Raw genomic sequence first — 13850 nt, 5'->3', positions numbered from 1 at the left:
ATAAAAACTAGGGTTATAATCCACAAACAATCATCAATAAACCAAATCCATCAAACCCTAAAGAGAACTACTCCATAGATATGGAGAAATTCATCACGAATAAGTTAAAGTAAAGGAAAACATAAATTCAATCCAAACTCGGGTCTAGAATGAGGAAGGAATGATGAAATCCTTGTGCTCGTGTTCTTCCAACTCCTCCTTAGCCTCCTTAGGTCGAATTTGTGTCAAAAGTCCAGGAAATTACGTTTTCCCATGTATTATACCAAGTAGGGTCTGGCCCAGACGAAATCACCTTGTCCTAGCCGAAATAGGATTTTCACTCTGTACAAATTGCACAGCGCGCCGCATGAGGCGACGCACCATGCGGGGCATTAGTGGAAAAATCCAGAGAGTTGATTTCTAACAGACAGCAGGCACATGGGCAGCCACGGCGCCCCACGCACCGCGGCTGTGGGGCTTTCTCAGAGTACGGAGTTTTTCGTGCGTTTTGACATCCAGACTTGGTCCTCGACCGCCGAACACGATCCCGGCTTAATCCCTTGGGCTTTTACTCAGACTTCAAAACTCCAAATCACTCGAATTCATTCCATAACATCTACATAGCTCGAAATTACTCCTACAAGGCATAAAATACACAATAAGTGCAAAACACTACCAATTAAAGCTCAAAACAAGTGAAGTGCAGTTAATCGGAGTGCAATAAGCGACTAAAACACGACATTATAGCCTACCATCAGTACCCCACACTTAAACCATTGCTCGTCCTCGAGAAATCAAACTACACTTCACATGGACATGACCTTTTTAAACAACTCTCATAACTCATCACAAAAAAAATATTTAAAACAGATTAAGTACAATATCGTAACATCCTAGCTTCAAGATTTGACTCAAAAGTACCACGCATTATTTATAACCCTCTCTCTTACTCTAACACGGAGGTCAACGACATTACCTTTCCTTCGTGAATAAAGTGTCCTCACACAACAATCAGGTGGGTAAGAGCATATAACTGGCTCCACAAAGAAATGCCTATAGCACTTCCAAGACTGAACAAAACTACTATTTCGCTTTGCAAACACACGGGGAAAGTTCTAGACATCAAATGCAAAGCATAAAATAACATAAAATCACACACACATATGGCACATAACTCACTCAATATCAGACTCATCAAGACACTCTAGTCAAAGCAGTTAAGCAAAGTTAAGATCAAATAATTTAAGGTACTTATACAAGAGTCAAAAACTAAGCAAAAGCGTCACACTAAAGCACTTACTATTCTCAAGGTATAATAAATTCAAGAGATATTGCCTTTAATTCAAAATCATAGCACAAGGTCTCCTACTCCTACAAAAAAATAAAAACTAACTACACCCGGTTCAAATAAAACCGCTGGAAAAGAACCGCGGCACAAAGAAAAACCAATTACACTACCTACAAAATAATTTTTTTTTGTCTTTTTCTTTAGACTTTACTCCCTCAATAAACCCATCGAATGATATCCATCGTCGGGAAAAATTGAAATTTTTTCAATTTTTATGGGTTTTTTTAAATATTTTCTATCTCTAACTACAACAACTAACAAAAATAACACATATACATACAACATACACATATCCCCCACCCCACACTTCAAGTTGAGGCATGTCCCCATGACATACAATTAAAAATCATAAGGTAAAGGAAACTTCCATGAACATCTAGTCGGGGTCTGAGTCGAAGTCGGGCTCCATTCCTCGCCTTCGAACTAATGCGCACATCCATGCAGACAACTTCTTCTCAGCCTTTTTGGGGTATACCCCACTTATCTTTCTCACTTAGTGCAGCCTTCTCTTTTGAGCCCTTCACTTTTCACTCAACACTCGCAGCTGGTTTTTCCTTTTGTGCCCCCTTTTCTACATACATATCAAAAGTCATCGTCTCCTCACCCACTCTAAGCATGAGTTTTCTCTTGTGTATATCTAATATCGCTCTACCCGTTGATAAGAATGGTCTTCCTAGGATGAGGGGGACCTCCTTATTTTCCTCCATCTTCACCACTATAAAATCTACATGAAATACAAACTTATCCACTCGAACTAACATATCTTCCACTATCCCATCAGATATCGAAGTCGTTTGGTCTAGTTTCTAGCTTGATTGCTATCCAGGAGAATCAACAATTGATATTTGTATGATTAATAACTAAAATTAACTAAGAATCTAAAGCTATTGACTAATGACAATCGCAACAAGGAACAAGCAAAGAAGGTTATCAATGGGAGAAGATAGGGTTTTGATAGGATAGGTGCAGGATAATTGCTTGGGATATAAATCTAGATAATTAACTTCTAATGTTTAAGTGAGTCTCTCGAATTCACTCAATTATTAATTCAAATGTTTAGTAGAAATTTCTCTCTTGATTAAGTCTCAACCTCACAAGATGAACCAATTTAAGCACGTGAAGATATGGAAGAATGCATAGTGGATTGGTCTTTAGGAGAACCTCTCTCGATTATTCTCCTAACTAGGTTTAATCAATGATTAAACTAGCATCTTTCGATTACTAAGAAGAATTAATGAACCCACCCAACAATATAATGCAATGATGTCACAAGTTATGCCTCTGTCGATTACATGAACAAGTGAATATAGATGCAACAATTAAATCATCCAAAAATGCTTCAATATATAAAAACTAGAGTTATAATCCACCAACAATCATCAATACACCAAATCCATCAAACCCTAAAAAGAACTACTCCATAGATATGGAGCAATTCATCACAAATAAAGTTAAAGTAAAGGAAAACATAAATTCAATCCAAACTCGGGTCTTGAGTGATAAAGGAATGATGAAATCCTTGTGATCGTGTTCTTCCAACTCCCCCTTAGCCTCTTTAGGTCACATTTGTGTCAAAAGTCTGGGAAATTATGTTTTTCCATGTATTTATACCAAGTAGGGTTTGGCCCAGAGGAAATCACCTTCTCCTAGCCGAAATAGGATTTTCACTCTCTAAAAATTGCACGAGGCAACGCTCCATGCGGGGCATTAGTGGGGAAATCCAGAGAGTTGATTTCTAACAGAAAGCAGTGGGGCTTTCTCTATGTTCGGATTTTTCATGCGTTTTGACATCCAGACTTGGTCCTTGACCCCCGAACATAATCCTAGCTTAATCCCTTGGGCTTTTACTCAGACTCCAAAGCTCTAAATCACTTGAATTCATTCCATAACATCTACATAGCTCGGATCACTCCTACAAGGCATAAAACATACAATAAGTGCAAAACACTACCTGTTAAAGCTCAAAACACGTGAAGTGTAGTGAATTGGAGTGCAATAAACGACTAAAGCACGAGATTATATCCTACCATCAAAAGTCGGTGTAAAGTCGGCCACGAATTCTGCCAAAGTTTGAGATTTTATTGCGGTTCGGGGTCGATACTCGATATCGTACCCGCTGATTTCGATGGCCCATTTGGCCAACTGGCCCAAGAGCTCAAGTTTGTGCACGATGTTCCTCAGTAGGTATGAGGTTACGACACATATGGGGTGGCATTGAAAGTACGGTTTTAACTTTCTGGAAGCGCTTAGCAAAGCGAGCGCTAATTTTTTCAGGTGAGGATACCTTATTTCGGCCTCGCATAGATTTCTACTAACATAGTAAATAGGAAATTGCTGACCTTTATCTTCCCGGACCAAGACTCCACTTACCTCCACCTCAGAAACCACCAAGTAAAAGTACAACTATTCATCCACCTTCGGAGTTTGGAGCAGGGGCGGACTCGAAAGGTACCGTTTGAGTTCTTCCAAAGCTTGTTGGCATTCCGGAGTCCAGAAAAAGTTATTCTTCTTCTTCAATAGTGAGAAACACATATGGCTTTTATTAGAGGACCTTGATATGAACTGACCCAGGGCAGCTATACGCCCGATCAGCCGCTGAACGGCCTTGACATTGTCCCCTACGGTGATGTCTTCTATGGCTTTGATTTTATCGGGATTGATCTCGGTCCCTCAATTAGATACCATGAACCCGAGGAATTTTCCGGATCCGACCCCGAATGCGCACTTTTCCGGGTTCAGCTTCATATTGTATTTCTTCAATATGTCAAAGGTTTCTTGTAAATGTTTCAAATGATCCTCTGCTCATATGGACTTGACTAACATGTCGTCAATATAAGCTTCCATTGATTTTCCTATTTGTTCTTCGAACATCCGATTTACTAGGCGTTGATAGGTGGCATCGACATTCTTTAATCTGAATGGCATCACATTATAACAATAGGTGCCGAATTTAGTGATAAAGGAAGTCTTTTCTTGATCGCCCGGATCCATCCGAATTTGGTTGTACCTGGAATAAGCATCGAAAAAACTGAGTGTATCGTGCCCGACCGTCACATCGATCATCCGATCGATGTTAGGCAAAGGAAAAGAATTCTTAGGGCATGCCTTGTTCATATCTTTATAATCCACACACATTCTTAACTTAATTTCTTTTTTAGGTACTACCACTATGTTAGCTAACCAGTCCAGGTATTTAACTTCCCGAATGGACCCTATTTTAAGGAGTTTAGATACCTCGTCCTTGATGAATGTATGTTTTACCTCAGACTGTGGGCTCCTTTTCTGCTTAACCAGATGAAACTTTGGGTACAAGCTCAGTTTATGAGTGGTTACTCCGGCGGGATCCCTGTCATGTCGATATGGGACCAAGCGAAACAATATATGTTATCTATAAGAAATTCAATGAATTTTTTCTTGAGCACGAGAATTAACCTCGTTCCCAGGTATACCTTCCAATCGGGTAAGTGTTCCATCAATATAACTTGCTCCAGCTCCTCGACCGTTGATTTGATGGCATCGGAATCATCAGGAGCTGTGAACGATCAGGGAACTCTGTAATCATCCTCCTCATCTACTCCTCATCCTTCTGGTTCGGTTGGGACCTGTATCGGTGATTGCTAATTAATTTCTTCCTTCTTGGTCGGCTTTCTTTTCTTTGATGTCGAGACCAGGATCACCTCGTAAAATGCGAACATTTCCTTTGCGATTGGCTGCTCTCCGTAGACAGTTTTGACTCCTCCTGGCGTAGGGAACTTCAGTGCCTGGTGTAGGGTCGAGGGTATCTCCCTCATGTTATGAACCCATAACCTTCCGAATAGGGCGTTGTTCACTGGCAGGGTTATTTCTCCTTTAAAAGTTTCACATGCCATGTTAAATCCGTTCAACACCCGAACCTCTGGCACTATTTGATCTTGTAACTCCAACTGCTCTACGACCCTCAATCTGATGATGTTATCCGAGCTACCTGGATCAATCAACACACGTTTAACTTGAGATTTATTGACAAGTACGGATATCACGAGTGTATTATTATGAGGTTGTATGATTCCCTCGGCATCCTCGTCGCTGAACGAAATGGTTCCCCCCCGGGACCTCCCCCCCGGGAAGTAATCTCAGGTGCGTCTTTTCCTCGTGATGGATACTTTAGTGTATTTTATCATTGGCCCCTGGGGGACATTCGATCCCTCCAATGATCATGTTGATGACATGCTGAGGTTCGTCTTGTTCGGTCTATTTGTTAAAATCCATGTTCCTTAAGTGGTTTTTGGCTCGGTCACTCAGAAATTCTCGAAAGTGCCCGTTATTAAACAACTGAGCAACTTCTTCTCTCAATTGTCGGCAGTCATTGGTCCTGTGGCCATGAGTGTCATGATATTTACACATCAGGTTAGGGTCTCTCTGGGTAGGGTCAGACTGTAATGGTTGAGGTCACTTGGTTTCCTTGATGCACCTGATGGCCGATACGATGTTGGCAGAATCAACGTTGAAGTTATACTCTAAAAATCTTGGTGCTTCCCTTCCCTTGAGCGGCATGTCGAAACCATTTTTGTTCATTACACCTCGGCTATTGGTCCCTCGGTCGCTTTTCTTTTCGTTCCTTGTAGAGTTGCACCCAGACCTGTTTCCCCTTCGATCTGTGTTGTATGCTTGATACCGATCTCGGACCGGCCTTGATTAATGATCGACGACTCTCTTAGACATGTCGTCAGTTCTGATGGGAAAACCGGACCCAGAAGGGGCTTCGAGTTGGTCATCCTCGACTCTGATTTTTGACCGGTACCTATTGTGGACGCCGGCCTAAGTTACCGCCGGTTATTCTACCAAATTTTGTTTTAGCTACTGCAAAACCAAGGAGCTCTGGGAGTTAAGTCCTTGAGTGAATACCTGAACGGCCCAATCATTTGCAACCAAAGGCAAGACCATTTGTTCCATTTGGAACCTTGATACGAACTCCCTGAGCATCTCGTTGTCTCTTTGCTTACCTTTTTCTGGTCACGACCTTGATGGCCCCTGCATGAGCCTTCACAAAAGTATATGCGAGCATAGCGAGCGAGACAATAGAATTTGGGGGTAAGTGGTGGTACCATATCATTGCTCATTTTGACAGAGTTTCCCCGAACTTCTTTAATAACACTGACTCGATTTCATCGTCTTCTAAGTCGTTGCCTTTGATGGCGCATGTGTAGGAGGTCACATGCTCATTCGGATCCATGGTTCCGTTATATTTGTGAATATCGGGCATACGAAACCTCTTCAGGATTGGCTTTGGTGACGCGCTCGGAGGGAAAGGCTTTTCGACAAATTTCTTGGAATCCAAACCTTTCAATATCAGGGGTGCTCTTCGGATTTGATCGACCCTAGAATTATATGTCTCCACCTTCTTGTTGTTTGCCTCAATTTTCTTTTTACCTGATTCCACACGTTTCGTAAATGCTTCAAGCATTTTCATTACTTTGGGACTAACGTCGGACTCAGCTTCACCTAGAATTTCGGCGATCTGCTCATTTCTTCGGGTGTTTTCCCGCGATGGTTTGGGCTCAACTCTGCTGGAGGCACGACTTTGAATTTGCAGTTGCGCTATCATCGCATGTTGAGCCTGCAACATTTCAAAGATTAACCGTAGGCTAACCCCGTCGCCTTCGGACGCTCCTCGAGCTGTTGGTCGGGCTCCTCCGCGAACGCTATTCTCGGAGTCGGTAGGCAGGTTGGCGTCGATGGCCACCTGCAAGTTAGCATCGACTGGGTCTGCAACTAGGACTCCGTTGGGATCAACATGGGGCACCTTGTTGCTAGGCATCAGATTGTTGTTCTCGCCGTGATGGCCACACTCAGCCTCAACGTTCAAGTGAGCAGACTGAGAATTTGACAATTTTAAGCTGACCAGAAATTGAGACCTTAAAGAACAAGTGTAAAATAGAGTGTGTTACGGAGATTTGTGTCAAACCACTACTATTATCCTTAGCCTCACGGTTGGCGGCAAACTGTTTACCCTCAAAACGGATAATAATTGAATTTGTACGTGATTTTAAGAATACATGAATTGATTCAACACAAGTAATCAAGAATGTTAGATAAATGAATTAAAGATAAAATGAATAAATATACCGGTTGTGACGTTAAGGCCGGGTTCAGATTTAAGCTAAACAGTAGTTTTGTCCTCGTCCGGGCCCTCGATTCAAAGCCAAGTTAATATAAAGAACATTGATTAAAATAAGAACTTTTCAGTAGCTAGAAAGCAGAGAAATAAGTTTGTATTGCCTTGATATACGTGTTACAATGTGTCTTTGAATAAAAACTTCTCCTTTATATAGTATGAGAGTTTCATCCCTAGTACAATTCTAACAAAGGTAATAACCCTCCTTTCTCGTCAATTACTGATACACTACCGACATCGGGCGAGATCCGCGCCGTGATATCCAGTTGGGTGCGAATATTACGACCCTCTGTTAGCCATGTGCAACCGTTTGTAGTGCTTTCCGAGGTCTTGGAGCTCGTTCTGGGTTCGGGAAGTGTTATCTCGTCAGGCCCGGTGACGAGTACCCCGTTCCAGCCTCAAAGAGTTCCCAAATTCGATCTCGATCTCATATATTCATACCCTTACTTCGTTTGACTCACTGGGAAGTCGGGGTGTGCACTAATCCCGAGTTCACCCGTATATACATCTATATAATTAGGTTGGGAGAGAAAAATGTGTTTGATTCTTCTTGATGTGGACAATGACACTAGAAGAAAGACCTAAAAATGGAGCATACTTCCCCTAAAATATGGGAACATTGAAGTGCAACTAAACTAAACCAAGTTATCAAATTACCAAAAATGTTTCAAATGTGACCAATCTATATTCTGTCAAACTGAGAAATTAAATTTCATTTCCAAGGGGTCCACTAAACTCTTATAAAAAGGAAAAGACATCCATTTCAACATGGTTTCCTCCTCTTTATTCTTCAGACAAGTGGAAGCTAAATTGATTCCAAAAATTAAAGTTCGATTTGAGATTTGAGAATAATGATGTTCCACGTTGGCTGGCCAGACCCAACCAGTCTTTTTATTTCATTGTCATTTGTGATGTGTTATAAAACGCGAATAATACTATGAACGTAACCGACGAGGAGAAAAAAGTTGTAAGAATAATAAAAAGCCACGTTGCTCGGGATAAAATCTATATAGACTGTCCCCGACAGTATCTGCTAGCGTCGACGTGGCGCAATTTATGTTGTTGGATGTGATAATACGTGTGATTTCATTGTACAAATTAAAATTACTTCCTCCGATTTATTTCATATAGCGATCTTTAATTGGCATAGAATTAAAAAAAAATAAAAAACTTACAATTTTAAATATATTATGTAATTTTATGTGCTATAAAAATATATAATTAAAGATAAAATGTGAAATTTAAAGTAAAGCTATTTTCAAATATCAGAAGATAACATAAAACAGACTAACAGAAAACAAATATTATTACTCCCTCTTGTTTATTTTAATTGATTTTTTGGTTTTTTTTGTGGTTAATAATATTTAATTTTTTTCAGATATCAAGAATCCTTTTTTTTTTCAAAATTGTCTGTGGAGTAAAGATTCTAAGACTATTTACTATATTTTCAATAAACAAACTAAGATTAATATAATTAATTTTATTATTAATTAATATTAATGGATGAATTCGTTAATATATGTGAAACAACTAAAAAAAATCAATCAAAATAAATCGAATGGAGTACCTATATGGAGCATTTATCTTGAAAAGCGTGTCATATATAAATAGCATTTATTTTGAAATCGAAAAGACAGATTATAATTAGCGTGCTGATGATGACATAGCATTAAATTCAAAGAGAATTGAAAAGGATGGAGAATATGAGAGAATACCAAAGAAAAGATCATCTCAAGAAAAACACGGGGAGGGGAAACGAAGGGATCCCAGTGAAATTGACTCCTAACAAAAATGAAATAGTGTACTTATGAGATCAACTGGATCTTATGATATACTATACTAGTAATTCTTTGGACATAATATAATTTTGGATTATTTTTTAATTTTTGTTTTTTATAGTGATCTGAGTGAAAATTTTTAAAAATAATTTTTTAAATTTTTAAAAAATTTTAAAATTCATATTCAAGTGAAAATTAAAATTTTTATAATTAAACAATAATTTCGAAAAAATAGAAAAAAAATTCTTATGGCCAAACGGGTACTATATCTGCACCATTTTACTTGGTGTCATTTTCGATTACTCCTTTTCCAACGCCCTACCAATGTAAAAAGAGAAAATAAGTCAAGCCTAATTTGAAAGTCATAATCAGTTATCAATCTTGTACAAGGTTCATTAGAATAGTCATTCTATATTTTTATTATCTGATTCATTGATTGTTCTTGTCAATGACCTTTCTTTTCGACGAGGTCTTTATAGTGCAAACATAAAAGCTGTTTAGAAAACGATGAGCACGATAACGAAGGCTGAATTAGTTAAATCTAATCTCCGAATACTTAATTGGGGAAGTAGATGAATTACCTATGTAAATTTGTTTTGAATGCATTCTTTACGTCCTACAAAGAAAACAATATCTTTTCTTGTGAAGAACATATTATATCAACTACAAATGTTAAATTATTCTATAAATAGTACTATTAGTTATAGAAATTTCGATTTATAAGTACGTAGTTTTAAGTAGTATAATAATTTATTCATATATTTTAAGAAAATGATTGTGGGTCAATATTCACATAAAAGCCTTCATATTTCTGAATGCCAGTGGTTCTTCATTTTTTAGGACAGATGTAGGGATAACAAATTTTCTATATGCCATCTATGGATGTAATGGAATGGACAGGATTACTCCATCCTTAACCACTAATCTCGAAATGAAATAGAGAAATTTCAAGTAAGAGTGTTTCACCTTTAAATAAATCTTACGCAGCTTAAATCCGAATTAGTAGGTTATAAATATCAAATGATTAAACAAAAAGTAACAAAATTTTATATATTTGTTTAGTTTAACCTAATTCCGTGATTTGTAGTATGTTTTCATCCGGCGAACAATTAAATTCTGTGGTAGGTTAACACGATAATATTCGTGAGGATTCTACACTGATTCAACCAGAGAGTGGTATGAAAAAGTTGGAGTGGACCTCAAACCTTCAATAGAACAACACTCTCATGCAGCAATCTGAAAAATTCAAAAGTTTAATAACCTGTTTGGCCAAGCTCTTTTATATATGGCTAAAAGTGTTTTCCCTTTTTTTTTTATGCAAGAAAATATTTTTTTCTTAAAATTAAAATGTTTGGCCAATCTTTTAGAAGTTAACAAAGTATTTTGGAGTAAAAACAGAAACAGTTTTTGAAAAGAACAAAAAAATAGTTTCTTCTGAAAAGTAGTTTTAAGAAAAAATACACTTAAGAGCCAGTTTGGCCAAACTTTTGGGAGGCCAAAAGTACCATTTTTGTTAGAAAAAAATACTTTTTAAATATTTGATGTGTTTGGCCAAGATGGATAAGTGCTTTTGAACAATTTTTCTCTTTTGGGAAGAAGCTACAAATTTTAGCTTTTTCCAAGAAGCAGAAACATAAATTTAAAATTTTTAAGACAAATGTATCCTTACTATCAATTTATATTTTTCAAATTATCCTTCAATAATTTTATTTTTTCCTTTTCTATTTTTGTTTCTACCATCCCTTTCTTTTTATTTATTTTATTTCTATTGTATTTTTATTCTCCTTATCCTATTCTTCTTTGAAATAGTCTCTCCACTATAAATAGATCTTTTTTTTATTATATAGGATTAATGAAGAAGATTTTAAATTTATATTGAATGACAATGTTTTGATATATTTGAATCATCAATGTAAACAATAAGTAATACCGGATACCTAATGTTATTGCTCTGGATAACCATTGTATTGATTAAAAAAAATCATAATATTTTTACTTTATATTTTATATTCCAATTAAATAAAAATAAAAATTAATTAATTTTTAAAATAAATATTTAAATTTATTTCTCTTTTAAATAATATACTACTTGTAAATTGAATATGTATTGTCTTTTTCGTAATTTGACAGTAAAAAGTACTTTTTGAAAAGATTATTCAAACACAATTTTCTTATTAAAGCACTTCTCAAATGAACTGACCAAACACAAATTGTAATTTTCCAAAAGTACTTTTTTAAAAAGCACTTCTCAAAATAAGTAATTATTTGCAGCTTGGCTAAACGGGCTCTTAGAAGTGCTTTTTAAAGCTTAACCAAACAATAATTACTGCTCAAAAATATTTTTTAGATTAATTAGACAAACACAAACTTTTAACCAAAAGTATATTTTTGAAAAGTAAAGAGATTGATTTTAAAAACTTGGCCAAACAGCCTTTAAGTGGTAATAATGTATTTTGTACTCGTTGTAGTAAGGGGCGTAGGCACCTTGCTTAAAGTGGTATCACCTTACACCACTTTGTCAAATATTTTTTGTAATATGTATGTATAAATAATAAATAAAATTAAAATATGGGTATAAATATAAAAAATGACATTGTTTCTCGTTATATTAATTTATTCATTTGTTCACTTTTTAAATATTGACACCGCTTATAAAAATTTATACGAATGACACCGGCTATAGTTATGCTATGCCTTATCCATCCATACCTGTGTTTGATTTATATTTAATCATGAATTATCGTAATAATTCATTGGTGGATTCAGGATTTTGTGCAAGCGGGCTCAATCTTAGAAGTACATAACTTTAGTCGTAAAATAGTAGTTGTCAAGTGGGTTAAAATAAAATATTTATACAAAATTTATGCAGCTTTAATCCTAATTTATATATATATACAATATTATTATTTGATAAAGCGGGTTCAATTGAACCCGTTTGCCGCTAAGTGCGTCCGCCACCGCGTAATATAGTACTAGATCCATTGTATTAACGTACTCGAATTTATAATTTGATTCTCATTGATTTAGGTCAAAAGACATCATTGTCTATTGATAGATATGTGAATTGAACTAGCATAATGACGTGTTATTTGTGACAGTTGATTAGATCAAGTACATCCCAGTACCTATAGCCACTAAGAGAGACCTTTTGACCTTTCAGTGTGATAAGATTTTGTTATAACTAGAGGTCCCAACTAACAATTGACAAGTGATTTCAGTTATACCAATGAGCAATAAGAAAGTTATTCCAATTAAGCAGTGTTCATACTGACTCTTGGGTCCTTGGCTACCTGTTCATCAAGTTTTAAAAAAAATACTATTAGGGGTCGTTTAATTAGTACATGGAATAAGAATAATAATTTTGGGATAAAGTTTGAAATTTGTTAGAACATGCGCAGCGGAAGCAAGAATACAATTCAGGCATCGCAAACATGTAAACTAGATAATGATATAATTCGGAGATTAGAAATAGCAACCTCTTGAAAACGTTTCACTAGTCCTCCAAAGAGCAAAAATTCAGGGTTGCAGTCTTTCCTAGTAAGACCTTTGACGAAATTGTTTTGAGTGAGCAAGAACAATACAACTCTAAAAAGTGTGTTATTGGGTGAAAAAAGTCTTACTTAAGTAGACTCGTTTTTCAGCCAAAAGAGGGCTCCAAAAACGTATAGGATTCTACTTGTGCAAGGAGAATCCTTGTCTAACTCTCAAGGATGATTTTTCTCCCAAGTCACTTTTAACCCAAGTCACTCCAGGTTTTTACTAGGTATAGTAGGGACCACAGAAACAATAAGAGGCTACCAATTACAGCACTAATTCGAAAATTTGCATGAATTAATTCTTACTATAATTAATTGTATTTTATTCCACTAAAAATCTGCAATTGAACTCCTCAATATTAATTTCGATTCACTAACACTTATTTTAACTCCCCATGTTAAGATCACAAACACCAGTTAATTAAATTAAATCACTGATAATTTAATTTAATCAACTAATTAACTCCTTTATAATTTCGCTTAAACTATTGCATGTGACGGATACAAAATCTACCGGCCGAATTTTCACATGAAAACTTATAAGCTTACATAAAGGGGTAGCATCAAACTCAAAAACTGAGTCATGGATTCTATCAGCTAATTATTATTTCACAAACGCTATTCGTTATTGTCCAATCTATTAGAACTCTGAATAAAGTTGTACCTTTTGATAAATCAAAACAATAAATAAATTACATTGATCATAATAATTATATCAAGATTAGGAGTATAAGCTCATTTAATGAATTAGAGAAAATATTTTATATATATTTAGTACAAAAATATTTTTTCTCTACTTGGTCCGCTCAATATACACTAAGTATACTAGAACAAGAAGTCGGAGTAAAACCACTCCATAATCAAGACAAATTATACTTTAATCTTGTACTACAATCATCAAGATATTTACCCAATAATATCTTCGATTGCGAACATAGTTTATTAATTATGAGAACCGACAATTTAATCTTTTGTGGATGAGCTAAGACTCCATACACTAAATTGTCTACTACATAACTAAAGGACACACATGTAACAAATAATCAATTTAAAAT

Source organism: Nicotiana tomentosiformis, chromosome 7 (genome assembly GCF_000390325.3).
Source record: "Nicotiana tomentosiformis chromosome 7, ASM39032v3, whole genome shotgun sequence".
In the NCBI taxonomy this organism is placed as follows: domain Eukaryota; kingdom Viridiplantae; phylum Streptophyta; class Magnoliopsida; order Solanales; family Solanaceae; genus Nicotiana; species Nicotiana tomentosiformis.
The sequence above is the reverse complement of the archived record's forward strand: the minus strand, read 5'-3'. Positions refer to the sequence as shown.